Source organism: Urocitellus parryii, chromosome 15 (genome assembly GCF_045843805.1).
Source record: "Urocitellus parryii isolate mUroPar1 chromosome 15, mUroPar1.hap1, whole genome shotgun sequence".
NCBI classification, from domain to species: Eukaryota; Metazoa; Chordata; class Mammalia; order Rodentia; family Sciuridae; genus Urocitellus; species Urocitellus parryii.
Window position 1 is genome coordinate 32,755,050 of NC_135545.1, and position 26,152 is coordinate 32,781,201.

Consider the following 26,152-nt stretch of genomic DNA (forward strand, 5'->3'; position numbering starts at 1 on the left):
TTTAAATGTAAAATTTAATATTTTATGCAGAAAATCCTAATTCCATGGCACAGAATTGCCCCAGCTCAGGCACTGGCTCCTCCAGGTCCTTGGGAATTTTAGGTGCCTGAGAGTGTGTCCCAGGACAGCCTAGGGAGGGTTTGGGAACCAGGCCCTGGCAGGAGGCTAGATCTATAGGGAGGTGCCTCTCCCCCAGGAGACCGGCCTTGGTTTTGGCCACAGGGCCAAAGCCTATGGAAGGGGAAGGGGAGTGGAGGGCACTCTTAGCTCTGTAGTCTTGGCTCTGTTAGGCATTCACTGCAGGCTCCCCGTGTGCCAGGAGGTGTGGTAGGTGCTGGGAATACAGGAACCAGACCCTCAGAAAATAACCGACCGAGATCATAGAGATGATCGGTGTTATCCCAGATGAGCACAGTGCCCGTCCGCCGTCATAGTGCTGGCAGTGGAGGGAATCAGGATAGCCATCACTTGCTGAGCGCCTCCTGGCCGCCAGGCGCTGCGCTGAGCCCTTCACAGTTCACAAAGGCCGGGATGCCCTGAGCAGGTGGTGCTGGTCTGACCTTTAGGCGTGGCACAGGCCTTTGATCTTTTGACTTCCTCGGGCAAAGGGGGGAACAGGTACCTGGCTGTCACCTAACTGGATGACAGGCAGTGCCAGAGGCACACTGACACAGGTGGCCTGCAGCATCCAGTCAACTCTTCCTGCCACAGTCTCCTGTCCTGACTGTAACCCAGAGAAGTTAGTGTGGCTGGGGAAATGCCTTTCTCCTCCCATTTTGGAAAACATGAATTCTTTCTGTGAGATTCCTCTCTTCTGTTATCCTGACAGAGAGACAATAGCTTGGGGATCACTAGGAGTGCCATGTGTTCAGGATCGCACTGCGGAACATCGGGGACAGCAGCCCTTCTCTTGCTGTTCTCCTCCCTCCGTGGGAGTCCCTGGTCAAGGCCGCCTTCAAGCAGGAGGGAGTGGAGGGGTCCATCGGGAGGGACGGAGAACAGAGTGGGAGTCCCCAGGAGCCACAGGCACAGTGGAGTAGAAGCCTAGTCCTGTGAGTGGCCAGTGGCACCATGGCAGGCGCCAGGTCCGTGCCCAGGCAGCACAGGCTTATAGGCACAGTCTTCCTTCCTGATAAGGCCCCGGCGCACAGCCCCTCCCCCCTGTGCTCTGACACCGATGACAAGCAGGAAAAGACCAGGAACCCAGACTCAGGCTGGAAGCCAGGCAGCTGAGGAAGGGCTTCCCAGGAGCAGGCTGGTAGGAATCTGGGCAGAAGAAAGTGGCAGTGGGTCCTACCCTGTGGGTGAGGACACCCGCGCCAGGAGGGCTTCGGTGACTGCTGGTGTGGAGAAGCCACGAGGAGCCAGGGCCCCACCCTTTCCCTGTGGCCAGGAGCTTCCCAGTGTAGTGTGAAGACAAACAAGAGCCTCCCCTGCCAGCCACACTGTGAAGAGAGAGAACATTCCGCAGCCCAGGAGAGAGGAGTGAGCCCCTATGCTGGGAGGAGGTAAAGCTGGGCCCAGCCCAGGCTGCCACAACTGGCCAGTGGTGGCTGGTGGCTGCCCTCTCTGGTCCCCAGGGCTTCTCCCCTGTGGCTGCTCCCCCTGGGGGAGCTGCCATTTGATGTTGGGGAACCACCCACCAGTACAGACTCAGACTGTTTTTTGAACCCTAAAGAAAAGACTGTCCTTCTATACCTTCCCCTCCCCTGCCCCTCACCAGCCCTCAGAGGGTCTCTGGAGGAGGCAGCCCGGTGCCTGCTGGGCCCGCCAGTGGTGTGTCCTCCCCACAGAAGAGCATCTGAGAGCGTCTTTGCTGCCTCCGTCCCATCCACAGAACAGGTGCTGCAGGCTGCTTCTTCTGGCCACTGACTCCCCACCTGCCCCCAGAGGAAGGGGGACTGATTGGTTCCTCCCTTGTCCTCATGATTGTGCCTGCACCCAGGCCTGAGCCTGGGGGTGGGGGACATCAGTCTGTGGCCCCGGGCCCCAGGGCCCAGCCTCACCAGACTGCAGAGCCCTTCCCAAGATGTCACCTGCCCCGCTGCCTCCAGGACTCTGCAGACCCTGCTCTCTCCTCCCTTGTTCCTGAGACTGCCCCATTCAGTAAGGATCAGCTGGGCTCCCCTCCCCCATTCCTGGTTCCCTTTCCTTTCTTCAGCAGAGAAACAGCACCATGCTCTCTCCCTGTTGAGTACCTCCCCATGTGCTGGCAGGGAGACTGTGGTGCCATCTCCTGCCTCAGAGCAGTGGGCCTTGCACTTGAGTGGTCAGAACCCCCTGGAGCAGCTGATGAAAGCCATGAGCCTTCTGCAGAAAGGGGCACGTGTGCACATTCCTAGGAAATGTGTATACAACCTTACAGGGTTCTTATACCTACCAATGGGGCATAGAATAAGAACCCACTGTAATTTAAGGTCTTCATGGTTAAGGCTTTGTCATTCATCCTTGGGTTACGTCCTCACTCCAACAGCCAGCACACTGTTAAGAACATAGTAGGTCTTCAAAAAACATTCCTTGTATGGAAGAGAACATGTTTTGCTCTCTCAATTCTCAGATAAAAAAGGAAAGTGCGTGGAGTTTCGTCTCTAAATGACCAGGTGGTGGTCGTTGAGCACCTGTCTTGTGTAGCTTATGTGAAGCCCTGTGCAGACAAGATTCAAAGGCACATGGACGGACCTCTCAGGAGATGGTCATCTTCTAGGGAAGACCGTGCTCATGAGCTGCATGATCACGGCTTCCATGTGGTGGTCAGGGAGGGCTGGCTGCCTAGAGGAAAGGAGGTAGGAGCAGTGTTGAAGCGTGGGCGTGGGTTAAGAAGTGCAGGTGTGGGCGAGGAAGGCGGCTGAAGCAGCCAGTGAGCACTGGGTAAAGGCAGTAGTTGGTCATGACCAAAGGAGATTTGATTGGCAGAGGAGGCTGTGGCCAGGAGCAGGTGGAGGGTATGGACCAGGTGTGGGAAAGGTGGAAGACACAGGTGGGTCCAGATTTGCTGTTTGGGGGTCTGGGTTTTTTCCTGTTGGAGTAGCAGCCATTGGCAGGTTTGGAGTTGGGGAGGGATGGGATGAAAGTGACATTCTCAGCGTTTCCTCTGATGGCCTCTGCAGAGTGGACGAGGTTGGGACAAGCTGAAGGTGAGGAGGCAGGTCAGGAAGCTACAACAGCAGACCATGCGGGAGGCGTGTAGGCCTGAAAGGAAAGCAGCTCGGTGAGGTATAGTGACAAGAGAAATCGAAGGATGCGGTGCTTGGTTGACTACTGCACAAAAGAATAAGGAGACACTAGTGTTACCAGCCTGGAGGGGTGGGAACAAAGAGCATCTGGGCAGGAAATCAGGAGCCACTACCCCAGGAGTGCTCTTGCAAATCTTGTGGGTGCAGTAATCAGCAAGTGGGTATATTCAGGGACTGGGAGCTCCAGGATCTAATGGCTCCAGTATAAAAGTGACTTCTGATATCTATGTCCCAGGGCCTATTAGTTAATATGCATTATTTTATTTGAAATTATTTCATCTTAACAACCACCTGGGCAGTGGGTTCTACTATTATGTCCATTTAGTAAGAAAAAAAGGGGGGCTGGGGTTGTGGCTCAGCGGTAGAGCACTCGCCCAGCACATGCGAGGCCCTGGGTTCGATCCTCAGCACCACATAAAAATAAATAAAAGGTATTGTGTCCAACTACAACTAAAAAATAAATATTAAAAAAAGGCACAAAGAAGCTAGGTGACTTGCCCAGTCATGCATACAAAATACATAAGTACATAATACAGATGTGTAACCCTGACAGAACCACAGTCCCTGTGGCTCAGGTGCAAAGCAGAGACCCACTGAAACAGGCACTGTACAGTCAGGCAAACCAAATCCTTGAAAGAATCCCATTCTTATCCTAAGGCTCTCTAAGAGCATGTAAAGGGACCCACAGACAACTTCACTGCTTTACTCATAGGTCCTTGGCAGTGTTCCTGCTGTCCCACTGCACTCCCTTAGCTGCCCCTGGTAGGCCTCTGCTGTCCCCGCCTGCAGGGCTTTCCTTCTGGGCCCTCTCCCTCAGATCACCCTAGAGCTCCCCACCCTCACCCTCTCTTTCTCCCCCTCCTTCCTCCTCACTTTCCTTTTCCTCTGCGCCTTCCTTTCCTCTCTCCTCCTCCCTCCCAGGTCATTATTATGTAAATTGTCTTAACCTTTCAGCTAAGGTTTTCTCCTGGTTTCCTCCCTCCTTAGCCCTGGGCTAAGCACCACTAGCGCAGAGGAACTTGCCTGCCAGAGGGGCCTGAACTCAGACACTGGAAGAAAGGATGGGGAGACTGGGCGATGAAGGGGTTAGAAAGTTCACTTTGACCAGCCCGGGAGGGGAGGGGAAAGTTTTTGAACAATCCCATGTTAATAAGATCTGTCTCACACTCATGTGTATAAATAGATAAAAAATTTATAGTGTGTACATGTATATTTGAATATGTAAATCATATAGACTAATGAAACAATAATGTTGGGGAAAAACCAATACCCCAAAGTATGGTGTTTGCCATGCTGAGGACTTTGAGGGACACAGGAAAAGGTCAGAAGCAGTCACTTTCCATCCTGTTCTGCCCCCTGTCTCTCACTCCTCACCCTCCAGGAAGTCACAGAAACCAGAATACCTCTTCCCCAAGGCAGCTCATCTAACCTCTTACTCTAACCTTCTCTTTATGCAACCATAAAGAAATTCTCTGGCCACCCTGTCTGATCTACTACATCACATTGCTCCCTTTTGGTCCAACCAAATTTCTATGCAGTGGTCCATTCTTCATGGGACCTAGGCATGAAAACAGACAGGTTTCCCTGGACCTTTGGGTCTTCATTTCTTCATTCCTCTTTGTCACCTGAAATTGTAGGTAAATAAATGTATAGTGCTTTTCTCTTGTTGGCTATCTTGTTACAGAGGTCTCAACTGTGACCCTTATGATGGGATTAGACAGGCATCATGCTTTTCTGCCCCCTTAGAAGCAAAGTAACACCTTGAACTTATATAAGGTGTTACTCAGTTAAAAGTGCTTTCCCTTCCTTCCTTCCTTTCTTTTTTCTTAACTATTTGCACATATGCCTGTTTCTGTCAAATATAAACTCCTATACATCTTAATCGTCTAACACAATGCCTGACGTAAGAAATATTGGATGCTGGGTTCAAATCCAACTCTGCTACCAGCTGTGTGGCCCTAGGTAAACACTGTAACCTCTCCTCGCCTTGGTGCCTTTGACTGTAAAAGAGTCACAACCCTCCTAGCTTCTGCATCAACTGCTCTAAGAGTATATAGAGTGCATAGAATAGTGCTGGGCACAGAAAATTCTCAACACATGCTAGCTATTGTTCTTTCCATTGTTTTTAATTATTATTATTATTAATTGATAAAATATTGATGGATTATCCTCACAGAAATCTAGTGAAGAATGGGCAAGGTGTTATCTGCATTTTCAGTTTAAAAATAGAGGTGCAAGGCACTTTCTAATTAGCTGCCAAGTCTCCGGCCTAAGCAGGCAAGGGACAGAGATCTTTTTGCTGGAATTGCTGCCCAGGGCTCCTCTGCCCACCAAGGGGCTTCATTAGAATGCCCCCCTAGAGATAATGGCATCCCTTTGGGGAGACAGAATCAAATTTCACACATTTCCAGAATGTCATTGGATCTCCTCTGGTGAAAGGAATCTTGACATTTAAGTTGCACAGTGGAGCTCAGAACACTGTCTTTTTCTAATCATGGAACTTGTGGTGCCCTCTCCACCACACAGTGCTCTTCACCTTGTGTGCCTGAATTCTGAAGCAGGCAAAACAAGGAGTCCTCTGGCCCCTCTGGCCTGGGTCTACCCGAGATCCCTGGGGCCTATGGATATTCAGTGATGGTCATCAGCACTGATGGAGTTGAAGGAGGAGGCAGAGGAAGGCCTCTTACTGCCAAAGCCCACTCCTGAGGCCAAGAAGAGACAGGTACACTGAGGCATGTCATGGACTGAGTACCCACCTGCGAGCCCCACAGCCTGGCCCTGTCCTGGCCTTTTCTCTACCCAGGGGATAGACCTTAAAACGCCTTCATTTAAGACAATCTCATTCTGCTGCTCCATTGTGCAGGTGGGCACAAGGGGCCTCACTGGCCCAGAGAAGAGACTTTCTCCAGGGAATATGTGGCAGTCCCAAGATCAGAACTGCTGAATTCTCTCATCCCACCAAGCTGCCACCAATCACCCAACCAACTTAGGGCTTCATTTTCTTCCGGTCAGTCATGCCACAGATACTTATTGAACACACACTTCCTGGGAAACAGTTCGCAGAATGGCAAGGATGGCCGCCAAGACCAGGGGTGCCCAACCTTGTACAGAGAAGCCAGCGCTAAGGTGTCTTCCTGATTTCCAAGGTGCAGCCCAGCTAACCAGCTCTCTGGGCTCTAAGGCTGGGTCAGGTCCCCTAGGTCACCTGGCTGGGGTAACTTGGTCTACAGTGGCAGTACCAGTATCTCTTCTGGTCCTCCTCTAAAAGGAAGATCGGACTCCAAGGAACACAGGTTCAAGATAGAAGTGGAAGAGGAGAGACTGATCTCTCTCAAGAGCCATTCCTCCTCAGGGTGGTGGGTGTCCTCAGCTGAATGGGCCACTCCCTCCTCCAAACCCCCCTGCCGGGCCAGCACTCTACTTCATGGCTGTTAGCCACCACAGCCAGACGGTGAATCTGGGGGTAGGATGGTCTTGTTCATCTGCGTTTCCCCGCATCACCATCCTCGGTGTCTAGCTGTGACCTGTGCAGCTCTGAGTCCATGAGTGACCCCATTCCCCCAACAGCTGTGTGCCTCTTCCAGGCCATGTGCTGAGCCCGGTGCTAAGGATATGCCTGAGAACAGGACAGACGTGGCCCCTGCCCTGAAGTGATGCGGCCATTGAAGAAGGAATGAAAGATGCAGAGTATACCTCTTTGCATGCTTTCCTGACCCCTCCAGCCAGTCAAAGGTGGCTGTGGAGCCCCAGACTCTGCCCCTGCGAGGGTGGCCAGGGGCAGATACATCAGTAGCACACCTCCAGCGGCACAGTGAGGCATAGTGGAGCGTGGGGCTCTGGGGCTGCACTGCCTGAGTGGAGGCCCAGCTCCTCCGCTTCCTGGTGTAGACAGCATCACCTTCCTCAGTTACACACCTGGCGATGGTGAGGTGAAGACAGTAACAGTGACCCAGAGCGTGGGGGTTGTCCATTAAATGATTCAGTAGGTGCAAGTTCAGCACATAGTAGGTCTCAAGAAAGAATAGCTAATATTAGTCTCGTTTGCCTCAAAGCAAAGGGATATTTAGGGGGGGTTGTTTTGTTTTTGGGGTGTTTTTTTTTTTGTAGATGGACATAATACCTTCATTTTATTATTTATTTTTATGTGGTGCTGAGGATCAAGCCCAGTGCCTCACACGTGCTAGGCAAGTGCTACATCACTGAGCTACAAACCCAGCCCCCTACCCTTGGTTTTAAAAGGTTGATTGGACTATAACTAGAGGAGGCCCATCCTGGAAGAGTGCTGCCTGTGCTCAGTAGAGGAGTGTGCCTGGGCTTGACAGGATGCAGGAGGAGCACTGCTTTTGCCTGTGTTCAGTCCTACTACCAACTAACTACCTGTCCATCCTAGAGAAGCAGCAGGAATAGGCTTAGACAAGTCCACTTACTGCATTGTTTGCATTTAGTGAAGAGGTGCTAATGAGGGGAAGAACATGCCCAGCAGGTGAGAGTTATCAGCAGAGTCTTAGGGTTTACCCAGGTTTACTTCTGGCTAAGTAGAAAACCTTTGTCTGACCTGCACCCTTCCCTGCTTTAGTCAATCAAGTGTCAAGAACACTGTTGTGTTCCCTTCTTGAAGGAGGCTCACACTGACCACTGGATCCTCCCCATAGACATCAGACCAGGGTTTGTGATTCATACCCAGAGGTGAAGGATATTCCTGTGGGAGGCTGGGCTGAATGTGCTACTCACTGAACATTCTGAAGAAGTTAAATTTTGGACTAAATTTCTAGAGACAACAGTTCACCTAGGAGAAAGTTCATGCCCTTCCCATCTTGAGGCTTTTGACCCAGAGGCACCAAGGCAGCTGTGGATAAGCTCCCTGGCCTGTTCTTCAACACACAAGGGCAGACTGCCCTGACAGTTGTGGAGGTGCACCAGTGTTAGGTGAGGCCTTACTATGAGTGCTAAGTGCTTTCCCTTGAGTAAGTCACTCAACTCTTCTGAGCTTCACTGTATACCTTAGGATGCAGGTAAGAATCGCACAACCAGTAGAGGCCCAACAGGGACAGCCAGTGTCCACTAGATAGGAAGTCCCCGGAGTTGGTAGTCCTGCTGCTGCTTCTGCAGCTGTGTAGCATCGGAGCCTGTGTCAGCACTGGATGACATTCTGGATGCTCCTGGTTCCAAGATAGCGAGCATCACATGCTCCCAAAAGGAGTCTAGGGGAGAAGGAGGAAGTGAGGCACCCTGGACTTTCCTTTCTCCACATTGAAATGAGGCTTTGGGACCCTGTCGTTGTCACACAGGCAGGAGAAAAGGGCCTGGGGATGGCACCAGTCATTGCCTGCCATACTTCAGTGGACTGGGATGGGAATTCAGTAACTCAAGAGTGGGGTGCTAAGTCCGTGGTGGCTGATGGCAAGGTGGGTCTCGTTTCTTCTGTAGCTTTTGCCTTTTTTTTAAATAGGCCCAGAAACTAGAATGTTGTCCCAAAGGGTATCCAAGACAAGGAAGCAGCTGGGTGACTGATGAATCCTGGCAGCGCAAAACTGGTGGGTGGAGTGCCTGCACAAGGGTGTCCCTACGTCGCAGCCTGGCACCCGGCCTCACCCATCTCCAGCAGGCAGGCTCCCTGGTCCCTGCAGAGGCTCTGCCCAGCTCCTGGCCTCCAGGTGACCCAGCCCATCTTTCCATCGGTGCCACGCAGAGTTGTGTTCAAGGCTGGGCCACCATCAGTCTCTGCATGATGGTGCAAAAGGGGCACGAATTTTAAGAGAAAAGTGAAAGGAAACTTAAATGAAAGGCTCCAGTGAACACCGAACACCAGCAGCAGGGCCTGGACCTGTCCGCACACTCCATGTGTCTCTTTCCCTCTCACCAGCTCGCTCCCCTCCTTCCTCCCTCCCCACTGTGAGCCCCACTTACTCTGCCCTGGTGGCAGAAAAATGCTTCAAGACTGGAGTGAGTCCCCACTACTGGCCCTCTCCTTGGGTGTCTGGGACCCCACCCCCGCCCCTACTGCCTGGCTGTCCCACCAGAGGACCCGAGAGGCCTGCCTTTGAGAAGGAGCACTGTGGGTACATCCTTTGAGCTCAGAGTAGTTGTTTCAAGGTGACAAAGAAGCTGCTGAAAGACCTCACTGCCACAGAAGAGCTGAGAGAGGCCTGCAAGGCCAAGACCATATTTTCAGGCTCCTAGAATATTGAAAAATGAAAAAACCCCAAAACAAGGTCACAAAATTGTGATCTATTTAACTATGTTTACATGGCAAATTAATGCTTTGGACTTGCCACAAATGTAATGGAATATAATTGTGCTCCCTAAAAAATAATTATAGGATTTGTAAGAGATACAATTCACAGTACAGTGCTGGCCATGTGCTCCTGTAATTGGACACAGATTAGAGCTTGGATGGGTACTGTCACCTTTCCTTCCAAGAAGTCTCTTCCCAACTCTAGTACCCCATTTGGTCCATGCTCCATATTTGAGCCCTTTGTGACTGTACAGTCCCTTCCTGGCCACCATGGAGGAACCTAAGGGACCAGTAAGCTAGAATTTAATGTGACAGTGGGTGTCAGGGACTGAGAAAGGGGTTAGGTTTGTTGTAGCAGTGGCACCATGTAGGTGTAGCTATAAGTCCCAGGCTGGCGGGGATGGCCAGCCCGGAGGCCCACTGTTGAGGACCTTATGTGTGGGACGCTGGAGTATGTTGGTCAGCTTTCCGTCACTATGAATAAAATACCTGAGATAATGAACTTGTAAGAGAAAAGATCGAATCAGTTTCATGGTTTTGTAGTTTCTAGTCCAAGATTGGGCAGTCCCATTTGGGGGACCTCTGATGAGCATGCCAGATGGTAGTGGTGGCAAGTGCATGGCAGAAACTCACTCACATCATGGTCCAGGAGGCAGAAGGGAAAGGGGCTAGTGTCCCACTAAGAGCATGCCCCCAATGGCCCAAGGACCCCCCACCAGACCTGCGTCCTAAAGGTCCCACCATCTCCCAGCAGTGCTAGAGTCAAGACTTCAACACTTGCCAGACCACGGTGAGGAGGCGTCCCTAGGAAGACAGAGCTGGTGTTTGTTCCCCTGCGACACACATTCCCTGCTCCTGCTTCACTCAGTCGGTCCCCCTCCTTCATCCGCCTAGCAGCCCCCAGTTGTCAGGCACCACTGCCAGGGACCCCCTCTGAGTAAGTTAGGGTACTTGTGGTTGCAAGTGATGATAGAAGATATAACCAAACTTGAAAACTGGCTAATTAAAACAGAACAAATCAGCTAGCTGGCCCAGTGCTTAGGAAGTCTAGAGGTCAGCTATAGTGAGACTTGTTTAACCACCTCCATCTCTGCACCCTCTCCTACTGGGTGGTCTTTACCCTCAGAATCCACAGAATCACTCCTCCACTCTGCAGGGGGTTGATACAGCGATTGGGTCATGGTTACTGACCAGAGCACAAGGTGCAGTCTCTCTCTTCCCTGAGTCTCAACCAAGTCCCAGGAGTCTGTGTCTCTTGTGGGCCACAGCTAGATCACAGGCTCGCCCCTGAACCAACTCCTATGATCCAGGGAAGGCAAAGTTGTGAATGATGGGCTGAGGGATTCCTGGGGCAAGTGAATGTCCCATAGGACATAGGTCAGGGCTGGGGTGTAGCTCAGTGGCAGAGCACTTGACTGATGTGCCTGAGGCTCTACAAAGTAAATAAACAGACAGACAAATAAATAAAAGAAACCAGGTGGTCATGAAAAAGGAAATGGAATCAGAAGAAATGGATGCTGGGCAGGCCACCCACCACAAGCCAGCCCCCACTCTCCTTGACTTTGGCCCTGCCAGCTGTTCGGTCTGTGGAGGAGGCGATTCATATGGCAGTGGTGCAGGGCCAGCCAGTGCTGCTGTTCCTGTGGTGGGCAGCCAGAGGACCCCAGGTGGCAGGGGATGTGGACACACAGCACCCTCCCATCACCCAGCTCATCTCGCCTTTCCCTGGGGACCTTTGGGAAAGTTGGAGATGAGGAGGGAGGTGGGCCAGTGTCAAGAGAGATCTCCACCAGAAGATTCTGGTCTTTCCCAGCTGCTGAGCCTGCAGGGGCCTTCGAGATGAGCCTGTTGGGGGCTGGGGATGTAGCTCAGTTGGTAGAGTGCTTGCCTCACATGCACAAGGCCCTGGGTTCAATCCCCAGCACCATTAAAAAAAAAAAAATGAGCCTGTTGGGACCTCATTTTAGAGGCAGAATTCCAGAGGGCAGTGCCCAGGAAGGTGAGGCAGTTCAGCATGGGTGAGAGTCAGGCTTTGGGGTCAGGAGACAGGACTTTGAACCCTGGCCCTGCTCTTTGCCAGCCATTGCACTGTAGTCTAGTCACATGGCTCACCTTCCTCATCTCAAAGGTAGAAGTAATAATAATACCTACGCACAGGGTCGTTAGGGAGATCACACAAGGGGAGAACAAGCAAAGTGCCCATTTCCTGCCCCTTCTTACCAGTTCTACCGTATGTGGTAGGGGCCAGGACTTGACAACAGAGTGTGACAGTTTTCAAACCAGGTAAAAGGTCAGTGTCAAGGCATCTTAGCTCCTGCAGGTCAAGGATGTGGTGCCATCTCCTCCCAAAAATCACCCGTGGGTTCTAGTTCCAGGCTGGGAGATAGGGCACGCCACAGGCCTGCCCCCTGGCTGACTCCGCAGAGGTGAGGCTGAGGGGAGCTACCACTGAACCAGACCCAGCAAGGCCTAGGAGAGACACCCAAAGAGGTAGAGACAAGGAGAGAACAGGAGGGCTCACAGAGAGAGGAAAGGGACAAGGAAAGGAGAAGAGCAGCAGATAAGTCTGCATGACCGTCTGGGAAGGGTGGAGACGGTTCTGCCCAAGGAAGGGTGTCCCAGTGTTGGGGTGGGGAGGGAGGCACTTAGCGTGGTGCGTGGCACAGAGCAGAGGCTCCTGAAATGTCAGCTGCTGTGTTCATTTTTATGAGGACCACTGCAGCTCTGTGACGATAGATAGATAGGTAGATTAGATAGATAGATAGATAGATAGATAGATAGATAGATAGATAGATAGATAGATAGATAGATAGATGTGTTGGGCCTTGTGTGGCCAACAGCATGGTAAACACTGGGCAGCCTGGGAACAATCGTGAACAGGTGTGTGCCAGCCTGGAGCTCAGCTGGAGTGCAGGTGCACAGTGCTGCGGAGTTCCAGGGAGCTAAGTCTCCTGACATGGGCCTGGGCTGGCCTGTGCTGAGGACAAGGCATCTGACAGAAAGCAGAAGGGCCTGGCGCTTTAATGAGACAAACAAGGAGTGATCGGAGGGAGAATGTTTCAGGCAGGCGAAAAAACACACGCAAAGGCTTGACATGGGGAACCCCAACTGAGCGTAAGGTCCAGTGTTGGTGGAACCCAAAGGTCAAGGAGGGACAGGGGCAAGAGATGACACAGGAAGAGGACGCAGGCAGGAGAGCTTCTAGGTATGGAAGGGATTTTGGCTTGTTCCCAGCTCAGCAGGAAACCACTGGAGGCTTGAAGCTAGTCTGAAGCATGGCTTGCCTTTGGGAAGTCCTACTATGGCTGTGGGGACAGTGGATAGACAGCAGGAGTTCAGCAGAGAGGTGAGCTGAGAGGCCACTGCAGGTGTCCAGGGATCAAGAGAGGTACCATCAGTCCAGAGAGAACTGGGCCTCGCTTTGGGTATGCCCACAGTCCACCAGACATGGAGCCTTCCTGTGTCACTTGACCCTGAGGGACTATGAACCCTCCAGGCCCACTGCCTGGCACAGAGCATGCTAAGCCCAGCAGATGTCTGATGAACAGATAGAGGCCTGCTGCCCACAGCCAAGGCAGACGAACCCCCAGGCCCTAGGACGGCAGCAGTCCTGGCCTCCCTGCAGTGGGCATCCTTGGAGAAAACCACCTCCGGTCAGTGTATCCACAGCCACTGCCTCCTGCTCAGCCCTGACTCCCACCCCTTCTGAGCTCACCCCTGGCCTCAGTTTCCTCAATTGTAAATCATCGGTGAGTTACATATTTTCATGATCAAATAGCCATGGGAGGGAGTGCCTGCAGAACAGCATGCTGGGCCACACATGGCATGCACGAGTCACTGCCCATCCATGCCCACGACCCCTGTGGCCCAGGCAGCAAGCTTACATGGCCCAGCAAAAGTGCTAGCAGGCCTCAGCCCAAAAGCAGCTGAGGGCCTCTCAAGATGTGGATCAGGATCATTTGCACAACCAAATTCACCTCCCCCGATATTTCTGGTCTGAAGTCCCCAGGGCACAGTACTGAAATAGCTCACTGCGGAATTCGGTCCAGCTTTTCCTGCTCTGCAGGAGCCTGCTGCTCCTTGCCCACCCTCTGTCTTCCTTCCTCTCTCCTTCCTGCCACACTGCCCATGGCAGCCCCAGTCCCTCCTGGTTCCGACACCAGCTGGCTCCCCAGGTGACGACTGGCCTAGGAAAGGAAGGGCAGCTCTCCTGGCCCAGGGTGTCTCTCTGGGCACAGTCCTCGAGGCCAGGGCACCCCGCGGAGGCTCTGTTGCTCTTTCCTGAGTCTGTGGTTGTGGACCTGAATGACGAAGTCCCTGACTTCAGACTCGGCCTTCCTTCCCTGGGATCACGTCCAAGGGTTGCACTCTGCAGCAGGAAGCTCGGGCTGGTGCATCTTGTCATGGAGAACCACACGCACATGCTTGAAGGAAGCCCAGTGTGCGGTGTGGCAAAGAGCACAGGGCTTGGAGTCAGGCAGGCCCAAGGCAAAACTGGCTCTCTGCTCTTTACTTTTGCGACCTCAGGCAGACTCCTCACTATCCTGAACCTCAGTTCCTTCATTGCAAAATGGAAATAATACCAGTGTCTACTCTGCGCTAGCAGAGCCCCAAAGTTACAGCAGCATGACAAAGATCAAAAACGCATTTCTGTCTCTCCTGAGCAGCCCAGATGTGGCACCGGGTCAGGCCTCTCTGTTGTCGCTGTCACACTCAGGGTCTCTGCCTCCATGGCAGCTAAGGAGGCTGCTGCATCTGCCCCTTCAGCCAGCCGCCAAGGGAGAAAGGGGAGGGAAGGCTGCCGTTCGCAGGAGGGAACTGGATGTGGAAGGCCTGTGCGCCAGGCCAAGGAGAGTGGGTTCTCCATGGCGTGGGCCAGGAGGCATCTGAGTGGAGGGAAGAGCCGGTGACAAACAGTTTGTCCCAGTGGGCAGGGTAGTCCGAGGTCTCCTTGCTGGATCTGGTTGATTTGCTTCAGGTGTACATTTTAGTCAAGGCCCAGTGGTTCTCCTCCCCAGGGCCAGAGCATCGGAATCTCAGGTCCCCACCCGCTCTGGCCACTGAGGGCGCCTCCCCTCGCAGGACAGGGGTCCTGGTGGGCCTGCTCCTCAGTCCAGGCTGCTTCACTGGCGGGTCTTTCCTCTGGCCACACTCAGTCTTAGAGGCCAGCACTCCTCCTGCCTCCTCAGGGAAGCTTCGCGTCTTCCCCACGCTTCCTTCATGTGGTGTCCATGGCCCTCAGGGTGTGTGGCTCCCCAGGAAGGCAAAGGCAGGAGGCCTGTGCACACGGCCCACCCAGGGTTCCCCACACCATTGTTTGTTCCCAGGAATCCTAACATAACCATTCCCAGGGCATCCTTCCTTTCACTGAAAGGGACACTGAGGCACAGTGTGAGGAGACTTGCCCAAGATGATGCCATCCGGTGACAGTAGAGCTAGGACAAGAGCCAGGTCTCCAGTTTCTGGGTCAGGGAGTACCTTACTGTGAGCCTCCATCCTTCCCCTACCGGGAGCAAGAACCACACTTCCATCTCCAGTAGCCACAGTGGCCTTGCCTTCCTGCTGCAGAGTCCCCCTCCTGAGCCCCCTTAACCCCCTGGCAGCTGGACAGCAGGGTCACTGCCATCTGCCTCCCTTGCTGCCATCTTTGGCCCCACAGTGCTGAGGCCCTGCAGGGGACAGATCAGCCTGTGACTAAGAACAAGCCCTCAGGTTTGGGCCAGTGCTCTTGGCTTGGTGTCACTGTGACCAAAATGCCTGACAAGTACAACTTGGAGGAGGGAAAGTTTATTTTGGCTCAGAGTTTCAGAGGTTCAGTCCACAGTGGGCCAGTTCCATTGCTCGGGGCCCAAAGAGAGCAGCATATGTGGAGGAAGGGCACAGTGGAGGGAAACTGCCCAGCCTTGCAGACTGGGAAGCAGAGAGAGGAGGAGGGCCACAGGGAAGATGCACCCCCCAGGGAACCCCCCAACGGCCCGTTTCCTGCAGCCAGGCCCCATGTGCTACAGTCACCACCCACTTAGTCCACACAAACGAAGAGGACTGATTAGATCACAGCTCTCCTGATCCAATCACCTCACCCCACCTCTGAGTGTGCCCACATCAACACAGGAGCTTTGGGGGAACACCTCATTTCTAAACCAGAATACCTGCCATCATGCATTCAAAGGGTCAGGGTTGCCTAAGCCTTTGCCCTCCCTGCACTCTTCTTGCCTCCAGGAGTGGCAGAAAGGGGCAGCCCGGGCAGCTCTGCGTGCCTGTGTTGTTCTGAGCACTTTGCACAGGTTAACCCATTTGATCCTCTTCTCTTGCCCGTGTTTCTTGACAGGATCTGATGGGTATGTCGGTTCTATTATTGTCTTTGTCCTACCAGTGAGGAGAGCTAGAGTTCAGAGAGGAGCAGCCCATGGTCACCCACTAGTAAATGGTGGAGCTGGGTCAGATCCAGGCAGCCTGGCTCCGGAGTGGGTGCTTTTAACCCATTAATGAGAAGCAGGCCCCCATCAGCCATCTCGGCTTGACCCCTAGGAACATCACTGCCTGGGCACTGAGCTGTTCACGGGTAGATAACCAACACGTGCTGAGACACAGGGAAAGGGCCAGCCACACAGCAGCTCTGATGCCAGCTGTGCTCCAGCTGGCCACCATCCATTGTCATGCCTGGCCCCAGGGCAGGTGAAGCTGAGGGCCACAGAGCAACACAAGCCTCACCTGCTCCTGTCAAGGTGTCATCTGGTCCTGGGGCCACACCAGCCACGGGCAAGAGAACACCACAGTGTCTGCCTCTGGAGCACGTAGTGTGTGAACCAGAGCACATCCTTGGGCCCCAGGACTAGAAGCTTCCAAGCTGTGTGGGAGAGGAGACTGAGGCCTGGTACTGCCAGGGAAAGAGTCAGGGAGGGGGGGAGAGGCAGCTGTGCATGTATTACAAGCCACCAGCCTGTGGGTGTGAGTGACTAGTGTACTTCTGTGCATTTGTCCTGAAGGGCAGGAGCATAGGCAGTCTGGGGCCTCCGGGACTCGGCAGAGACAGACAGGGTTCTCGGTCAGGCGAGGGTCATCAGTGGGCAGTGAGGACGCTGACCTTCTGTGCTCGCCTGTGGCCACAGACAGGTCTCTTATCCAACAGGCTCTCAACAGTTCTATCCATTAAATCTGAGGAACCAGATCTAAAACCTCTCTTCTCCTTCCCCCACCCCCATCTCAGTTCTTTAAATTCTAGAAAGTTCTATAAATTCTCCTGGCAGAATTGCTGAGTTCAGACAATTGCCAGGCAGAGAGGTCTTCCAAGAGAAAGAAAACCCCAAGCTCCAGGTTGGGAAACACTGAAACTGAAGGGGGACCTGAGGAGGGAGTTCGCACCAGACTGCCCAGCAGGAGAGGGAGCCCTTGCCAGCTCCAGGGTGCCACCTGAAACTGTGGCCCCAGACAGGGGACTGCGAAAAAGGGTATGGTCCCTGCCCAGTAGGAGCACCAGCGCTGACTGTTGGGAAGTTTTACACTTTCCTTCTGAAGTTTCCATCGTGTTGGTCACAACGGCCAGTAGACAGGTGACGGGAGCATGCCAGTGTGGCGTCATGCCTAGACCATAGTGAGACACCAAAAGGGGTGCCCGGCTGCCCCTCCTGTACAGCTTCCAGAGACCTGGGCTTGCACTTCAGGGAAAGGGATGTGGCACTGGAGAATGTGAACAGCCAACAAGGTTCCCTTGGGCCACAGAGGGAGTCTTCCAAGCCAGCCACCTGTGCCCATCAGTCTAGACAGTGTCAGACCCCCAGTGTCTTCTTCCTGTGGGAAGGTCCCTCCCAGACAGAATGGGGCTATCAGACAGAAATGCCCCTGTCTGCACCTGCCTTTTTGCGTACTGAGATAGACAGATATAAATTTCTTTTACAAAAGGACAGCTTTTCAGAGCTACTCCTGTGACTGCAAATATGCAGTTTGAAGTGTGCCAAACAAATATGTTTGGGGTGGCACATTTTACTCTCCCACAGCTGGCACACGTAGGCCATCTAGTTAAAGCCACTAAATCAGGCAGAAAAACACTGTCAAGTGCTTATGTCATTTGTGTCAAGGGTAGCTGTGTCTCAGGGATGCAGGGGGAGGCGAAGAGCCATGCGAAGCTGTCAGCTGCAGTCTGCTCAATCCGGAAGGCTCCGGGGTTGGGGGGAGAGCGGGAGGGTGGACTTTAGGAGCTCTGTGCTTGACAAGGGTGAGACAGCAGGGCAAGCAGAACAGGCTTGGAGCCGGGCCCGGAAGGCCAGGGAGGCCTTTGGGCAGCTGGGTGAGGGCACTGTCACAAAGAGTTGGTATACAATTTATTGACTGGCCCACACCCGATGCCCAGAGCACGTGGACAGGTGTCCCATGATACCATCAGGGCACTTAGGGCTCAGAGCAGGAGGAGAAGATGCTGCTGAACATCCCTGCCCTGGTCAAGCCCCCAGTTGAAGCAATCTCTTCCCCAGCCTCCCCACAGCCTCTCTGCCCCCCCCACAACCCGTAATCTATGCTCCAGGTGACAGCCAAGTGAGCCGGGGAACGTGCATGTCTGATCCCCTGCTGCACAGCCATCCCTCAGTAGATGAAGCCCGGCCCCATCTCCTGCTGCAGCCTGGACCCCAGGGTCCTTGTGTGAGCTCTCCTCTCCTCCACCTGCCCCCTCACCCCACAGACCTAGACTCTGCTGTCGCCGCCTCTGGAGTCCTTTCCTGGTTCGCTGAGCCCAGGGAGCTATTTTGGGATCTTGTCACACTTTGTAAATGTGAGTGTGAATATTTAGTCAATGCCTGTACTCCTGCTAGGCTGTAAAGGACAGGTCCAGGGCCTGTGGGATGCCAGTTGGAATCAATCCCCAGCACCCAGCACAGCCTGGCCCAGAGTAGTCGGGTACTCCGTGGACAGTCATTGCCCATGGTGTGCTGAGTTGTCTCCTGGGGTCAGAATGCACATTTTTCCTCCAAAACTGAGAGGCTCCTTCCCCCTCCACCCCCGTAGCAATTCATCCCAGGAAACAGCTACTGGCCGTCGCTGCCCAGCCCTCTCAGCCTACAGGTCTGGCTGTGTCTCAGATACTCTGCTTCAAGAAGCAGCCGTCATGGAATTGAACATCCCCACACCCAATGCCCAGAGCACCCAATGCCCAGGCCCAGGCTTGGTACAGCCAGGCCCAGGCCTGCTCCCATGCCTGCACCTGAGAAGCACGAGGAAAGTCAGAACTACAGAGGATACAGCCTGTGTGCTCTGCCACCCTAACCTGGGCCTTTACCAGTTACACGGCTCTATGGTAACCTCAGATCAGGGACCCTTTGTTTCCTAGATCCAAGTCCTGGTCTTGACACAAAAGTGAATCCCTTTACACTATCCCAGTCTAATGTGAAAGCCCAGGTTGGGGCAGTGGGGTAGGGAGGGCTGTGTCCCACAGCCAGCTCCTCTTTGTGGACAGTGGCTTTGCCAAGCCCCGCGGCCTCAGCTCAGGGTCTTTTGCTGGACTCTTGACATTGGGCCAGTAAACAAGGAAAGGAGAATGCTTGGGAGGTTGCAAGGGAAGTGTCTGGGGCCAGGCTGCATTCCTTTGACCAGAACTTGGTCTGTGGTCAAACCTAATTGCAGAGGAGTCTGGGAAATGCCTGGCTGTGCCCTCAGGAAGAAAAGACAAAATGGTTTTGTCAACAGGCAGCCCAGCTCTGGCAAGGGCTCAGGTGTGAATTTAGCCACACTGCTGCCAGCTGTTGAAGCACTGCCCTCAGCATGGCAAGAGGCCCGATTTCCTGGACCTTTGTCCATTGCCCGCTCCTCGCTTTGGACCCGCCTGAGTTTCAGTGGCTGAGCAGTTAGGGTGTCACTCCTCTGTGATGTGACAGAATGAAGCTGAAGATCCTCCTTGTCAGCGACTGCAGTGGCAGATTGTCCCCAGGTCTGTAGGCCTTCTGACGCCTACAGCACGACAGCTGCCACGTGCCAGGCAAGCCCTGAGGCTTCTCCTGTGCGCTGCCGGGGGTTTCTCTGGTGGGGCACATGTATTTTGGTGATGTACATAAATAACCCTTCTACTTCTACTTTTATATATTATATCTAATATAACGTGTATTTTTTAAAAAGAACTAACATAGCAAACCCACAATTTGACATATACTTAAAAGAAGGCTAATGTGCGGGCTCTGTTGATAGAGGGAGGTAAAAGTGATCTATGAATGACAAGTCTTGGGTCGCTGTCTGGGGTGAAAGGCTCAGATGCCAGACTGTCTTGTTTGAACTGTGGTTCCAGTGCTTTCTAGCTATGTGACCTCTCTGTACCAATTTCCTTGTCAGTGCCATGTCCCTATCCTGCTGTATGCAGAATGTAGCATGGTTGTGTCCAGGGCTTAACACAGCACCTGACACCTACTCTGTGCTCGGTACATGTTAGATATTCACGTTGGGAAATATTGTGTCATGTCATTTAACTGTGTCATTAGTCTCCTGATAGGTGTTATTACTGCCACTTTATAAACAAGCCAAGAAAGGTTAAGTCACCTGCCCAGCTAGTAGTAAGCCACATCCTGACCCCAGCTCTGCTCTGCCCGACCACTGTGCCAGGCCCTGTGAGCTCTGGCTCTGACAGGAACTTAAGAGGCTACCCTGCTTTTATCCTCAAGCTTCCAGTGTGTTAGGGGTGAGGGACCAGCTCTGTGCGTTGTGCAGGACAAGTCTTGTAGAACTTGGGGGCTGCCGTCTGTGCTCCAACCACAGCAGAAGATTTAAAACAAAAAAAATGGACTGGATGGATATGGGTGTCTGCGGGCTCTGCCCCACCCAGATCCTCTGCCCAGTTCTGGATTTTCAGTAGTGTCTCTCTCCATGACACCCAAGCACTTCATCGTGATCCACTTCAAACCTGCACCCACTGTAGACCATCATTATGCAGTCACCCACACACAGACGTTCGAGTCGCTTCCATTCTGCTGCCCTCTGAGCAGCAGGGCTGGACCATCCTGTGTGAGTGTTCGTGCGGATGCGTCTCTGTGAGTCTCAGTGGCCACCGAGAAATGGAGCTGCTGGGTCCTATGGTCAGAGTGTGTCAACTGCATAAGGCACTTCCAGGTGCCTCCAGAGTGGGGGTGCTGTTCAGAACCACCCGCAGTGTGTAAGTCCCCGTGTCCTACACTCCCTTCGACTTTGGATTGTAGTTCCTTTTCATTTTAGTTATTCTAGTGTGTACATAGCAGCATTTCACTGAGGTTTTAATTTGCATTTCCCAGATGACTCATGATATTTAGCACCTTTTAATCTATCTTTTGGGCATCTGTGTATCTTCTTTTGTGAAATATCTGTTTAAACTTTGTATTCTCTCTTTGTATTCGGTTGCTGGTCTTCTTATTAATGAATCATATGATTTTTATTTTAATTATCCTGGATCCAGATATATGTACTGTGAGTATTTTCTTTCAGTCTGTGGCTTATCTTTAGAATTAATATTTGTTTAAAATATTTCTTTTAGGTGTTGATAGACCTTTATTTTATTTATTTAAATGCAGTGCTGAGAATCAAACCCAGTGCCTCACACATGCCAGGCAAGTGCGCTACCGTTGAGCCCCAGCCCTAGAATTAACATTTTTAAGTGGATTAATTAAGGTTGATTTTTCCACTCCAAACATCTACCTCTATCCTGCACCTCCCATTTTAATGTTGGGAACCTTTTGTAACTATCTCTATTTGGCTGCAAGACGTCATCATCTACAGGTGGAAGGTGTCTGGCACTAGAGGTTGAACTTGCAGCCTCTGAGGTCAAACAGTCCTGAATCCAGGTCCCAGCTCCACGGCTCACCAGTGGGCAGGTCCTTCGCCTCCACCCTCTGAGCCTTGTTTTTCTGGGGTGTGAAGTGGAAATAGTAAACCGCTTTCCCCTTTGGGCTGTTTTGAATGAAATGAGCTGAGGTTCGTAAGCTTGCCTCAAGGCCTACCACCTAGCCAGAGCACGCTGGGAGTGAGGCGTACCTGCTGGCACTCCTGTTGCTGAGGTCTTTGGCACCCAGCCCCAGCCCGTGCAACGCTGGGCTGCACACAGTGGGCCTCTTCTGCCGTCCTCTGGATATGGGAGGCACCACCTCCCTCCTGAGCCTGCAGGTTGAATCCTTGGGTTCCTCCTTTACCCTCTGTGTCCCACTTCCTGTTCCAGAAAGGCTCTCGAATCAGCCCTTCCTCTCTACTCAGGCCACTGCCCCAGTCAGGTGGTGCTACCTGTCCCCAGTGCTCTGGAAGAGCTCCTGTTACCAACATGGGCCCCCACTTCTGCTCCCCCATCTCCCACCCCTTTGCTATGATTGCCAACAGCTTCTTTTCTCAATCGGAAACCTGGGGGGGACCTGGGGAGGGTGTTTGGGGGAGACCGCTCTGTAAGGGCAGGGCTAGGCTGCCACTGGCCTGTCTCTGGTTATAAATAACAGGCTCTATTCTTAGCCCACCAGCAGTTGTTCTCCTCCCCTACCTCCCAGAGCTCCATTAGGGACGTTGGCTGTCCTTACTGGAGACAGGCCATTGCTGGCCTTTGGCAGGACCCATTCCTTTGATACGTGATCAGAAAATTCAATTATAAGACCAATTACTGATTTCCTGAGCTTTACAAGGGAGACATGAAAGTTTGATTAAGTTTGAATTCCTCTCTGGCTAATTGCCAGCAGAGGCCAAATGGGCTTGTGGGAGATTTTTGTTGTTGTTGATTCTGGTTTTTGTTCTGCGGCTGCACCCTTGGGGTGGGGGAGGCACACTAGTTTTGTGTTGTGGGGTTTTTGTACCCCCATTACTTGCTGAATGGCTGTTCCCCTGTTGTGATGCATGAGATGTAAATCCCCAAAAGACCCGTTGCCAGGGTGACAGGCTCCGGAATTGAGCTCAGCTAAACAAAGTCCTTCAGCTTTGAAGGGAGAAGCATTTGTTTCCCATACACAGTGGAGTTCTAGCAGCCACGGGCTGCTCTCAAGGACGCCTGCATGAAGAGAGGCAGAGTGGTTCACCCATCTCACCAGAGTATCTTAGGCAGTGTGATTGCACTCCTGCTGCTTCTGGCCCTGCCCTCAGGGACATACAGACACTGAGGCCATAAAGTAAGGCTCCTGTAGGCACCTCTGCCCAGGCGGTCATCCCTCTCCAGAACATGCTGGGCCCCAACAGCAAGGCTCAGGGCTGCTGGAGACTGGAAAGCAACCCTCTGCCTCTAGCCAAAGCACCATGCTTCCCAGATCCTCCTGGCCTGTGACAGAGCAGGCTGGGGCTCCAAGATAGAGTAGGAGTTGGTTCTGGGGACCCCAGTTCTCCAGAAGTTTCAGCCATCCCAGACCTCTTCCTACAAGGAGCACGTTATCTAAGAGTGATAATGGGACCCCATTCAAAAGCGGCCACCCTCCTATGCCTAAAATTTCCTTTATGAGGTCTCCAGGATCCTGGTGAGAGCGCTGGGCCCCTGGTAGGAAAGGCATCTACCACTGGGGGTTAGTCCAAGGCTAACTGAGGAAACAGCAGATGGGCTCCCTGTACCCAAATGTAAATCCCCCAAAGACCCATTGCCTTCTTCCCAGCTATTTACAAAGCCAGGCCCAAATGTGACCCCTCATACCAGAAAACATTCCCAGCCCCAAATTCTGCCCAGGGCTCCTCGTCTCCCATAGGCTTTGCCCGGCCCTGGCCCTCACCCACACAGCGCCCTCTTGACCCTAGCGCTGACAAGGAGGACTGGGCTTCTAGAGGTCAAGGGCCTTCCCAGTGCCACACAGCCGGGGAGGGCAGGCCCTGGGCTCGGCCCTGGGATTCCTGAATCCAAACCCAAGTCTGTTTGTCTGCACACACGGCCCCCAGCTGCACAGACGGCATACACCTGCTGGTTGGTTCCAGTTGGCTTCTTTGTGTGTGTGTTTGTTTTTACAAGGTAAGAATTTTTTGAAAGGTTTGAATTTGGGTTCTTTTTTTTTTTTTTTAATGAAACTGTACAGCCTGTTGGTGGAGTTGTAATTAGGAAATGCTGTGTTAGTCAGCGAGGCAGAATTGAAAAATAACCAGGCAGTGCTAGATGAGGCTTTTCCCCTGCTTGGAGATCCCGGTTTTGCCACACCGGGGGAGAGGGCTACGGAGAGAGGGAAGGGCGCAGCTGGGCAGGCATTCCCTCCTTTACACAGAATTGGACAGTTTTCAAAAGTAAGTTGTCTTTGTGTGGGATGCTGTTGTCCGTGTGGAGATAGGAGGTGGGGCGTGGAGGAAGCAGGTAAAGGAGGAACCAGGTGGGTCTGGGCTTTGGGGGAGAGAGAGTAGGTCACTCCCCGGCTGCAATGATCAGTGTGACAGTGGTGCCACCAGAAAGGACGATAACAACTGTGCCCATGTGCTGAGTACACAAGCACCAAGATCTGCACCGTTTCTGGTGTTACCCTAACTGACGGGCTTCATTTTAATATTGATAGGTCGTTTGTATGAATTCAAAAAATAAATTTGTAACTAGTGATTGTCAAGACATGAGACTAAGACCAAAGCACAGGCTTAACATTTTTAAAAGTGAATCAAGTAAATGAAACACATTATACACACAAGGGTATCACACTGATTGAGCAGAAATTATGAAAACATAACAGAAGTTTGGGGAAGGCTCCTTTTACAGGAAACTGAGGCACAGAAAGGTTGAGGTTGAGTGACTTGCCACACAGCAGGTAGTTGGCAGAGCCAGCACCTGACTCCAAAGGCCAGTCCCAGGGCCCTAAGTCAGACCAGGTGAACATTCTCAGCCTCCTTCTCCAGGGAAAGGCCTGACCCTGGGTCCAGGTTAGCTGGCCTTCCTGGGGCTACCCACTGCAGAGAGAACAGCTTTCTTGCTCTTACTAAAGCATGGATGGAGGCAAATCCCCTGGGAGGCCTGCTTCCTCTGATCTGCTGCATGGAATTTTCTCAAATAAAAGCCTTTTCAGAAGGGCCTGGCGTGATGCTGCATGTGACTGGCAGAGCTGCGGTTGCCAAGGGCTCACTGTGCCGCCTGGCCCCTGCCCCCGACTCCACCCTGCCCTAGAGGACTTCCATTTCTCCCTTCCTTTCTTCCCTGTCTCTCCAGCGCATCCATTTTTCTCTTTCTTTCTTGTCTCTGAATCACTTTTCCCAATAAACTGTTGCCTCAATATATCAAGTAACTCTCAATGACTCCAGAAAACCTCTGAGAACTGAAGCCTCCCAGTTAGAAACACTTCCACTTATGTGCGTCTAAGATCTCAAACCGCCATTAAATCTGCATGGGGAAGGCAGCCTTGTCCCAAGCAACTAGAGCAGATTTTGTGGCTTAGAAACCATCTAGATGCTTGGGTTTTATAATTTTCCAGAGTGGTCCTAACCTGGGATTCTGGGACTGCAAGTCCAGAAGTGAACAGCAAATTGTTGTGTGTGTGTGTGTGTGTGTGTGTGTGTGTGGTTTTGGATGAGTGACCATGTGTCTTCACTTCTCCAAGGAGAGGGGCTCTGGCTTTTGTCACATTTCAAAGAGGCCTCCTCTGATCCTTAAAAGGTTTATCTAGGACCTACTCTGTCCCAGGCAGGTCAGCTACTAGCTATGGCCTCCGAGAGTAATTCTCCCAGAGCCTGGAGTGGAGAGAAGAGAAACACACAAACGGGAGGGACACCACAGTAGCTGCGCAGGGCAGGGAATTCAGATGTATGGGCAGCTGCTCCAAGTCTAGGTATGCCCACCTGGCTCCTGGCCACAGCTCACCCTGGCCAGCTGGGCGTCAGTCACAGCTGACATCTACCAACTGCTCCCCCTGCTCCGGGCTCTGTCCTTAATCTTCATAACACCCTGAGACATTGGCATATTTAACATATTTACAGGTTGACGTGCTAAGGTTTTGGGGAAGGTGGCACAGTCAAGACTAAAACCTAGGGTTACCCCCTTTAGCTGCCTCACTGGGTGAAATACTTGCCTCCCTGGACTTCATGTTTCTATTTGGTTGGAGAAGCCAGACACTGGTGGGTTTATTACTGAGGAGCAAATAGGAATCCTTTAGCTGAGTATAGCGGCGTGCACCTGGAGTCCCAGCTGCTCGGGTCTCAGGAGGCTGAGGTGGGAGAATGGCTGGATCCAGGAGCCCAGGAGTTTGATACCAGCTCAGGTCCCATGGCAAGACCCCATCTCAAAAAATACTAATAATTAAAACTTAAAAAGATTTATGGAGAGATAGATATAGATATACACACACGCTGGGTGCAATGGCTCACACCTGTCATCTCAGCATCTCAGGAGGCTGAGGTAGGAGGATCACAAGTTCAAAGTCAGCCTCAGCAACCTAGTGATGTCCTAAGTAACTCAGTGAGACCCTGACTCTAAATAAAACACAAAAGGGGAATTTGGGAGTGGCTGCGTGGCCAAGTGCCCCTGAGTTCAATCCCCAGTACAAAAAATATATATATATGCTTTTATACAAACAGATCTGAATATCAGACTTCTGCCCCAGGAGCCCTTAGTGGGCAGTGCTGGTGCCTGTGTCTTCTTGGGCTCCTTCAGGTCTGCCAGTTGAACTGCTAAAGTGAGGAATTTTACTTAAACCTCATTTTACAAATTAGAGTTTGGCTGTCTCCTCTTGGTCAACATTCTGGAGAACCTCAGCTTTGGTTGGAGAAGCCAGACACTGGCCACTGCTGCCTCCCTGTCACCGTAGCTCTCATCTGCCCTCTTATGCCAAGC

The 26,152-nt window shown here is 52.5% G+C and overlaps 1 protein-coding gene and 1 non-coding gene across 3 annotated transcripts in view; both read left to right on the forward strand.

Moving 5' to 3' along the window:
• Window positions 1-26,152, forward strand: part of Gnao1 (G protein subunit alpha o1) — a 156,950-nt gene that overhangs the window by 81,693 nt on the left and 49,105 nt on the right. The window lies entirely within an intron of this gene.
• On the forward strand, window positions 11,326-11,398 carry Trnav-cac (transfer RNA valine (anticodon CAC)). Its single transcript has one exon. It is a non-coding gene; the product is annotated as a tRNA-Val (tRNA).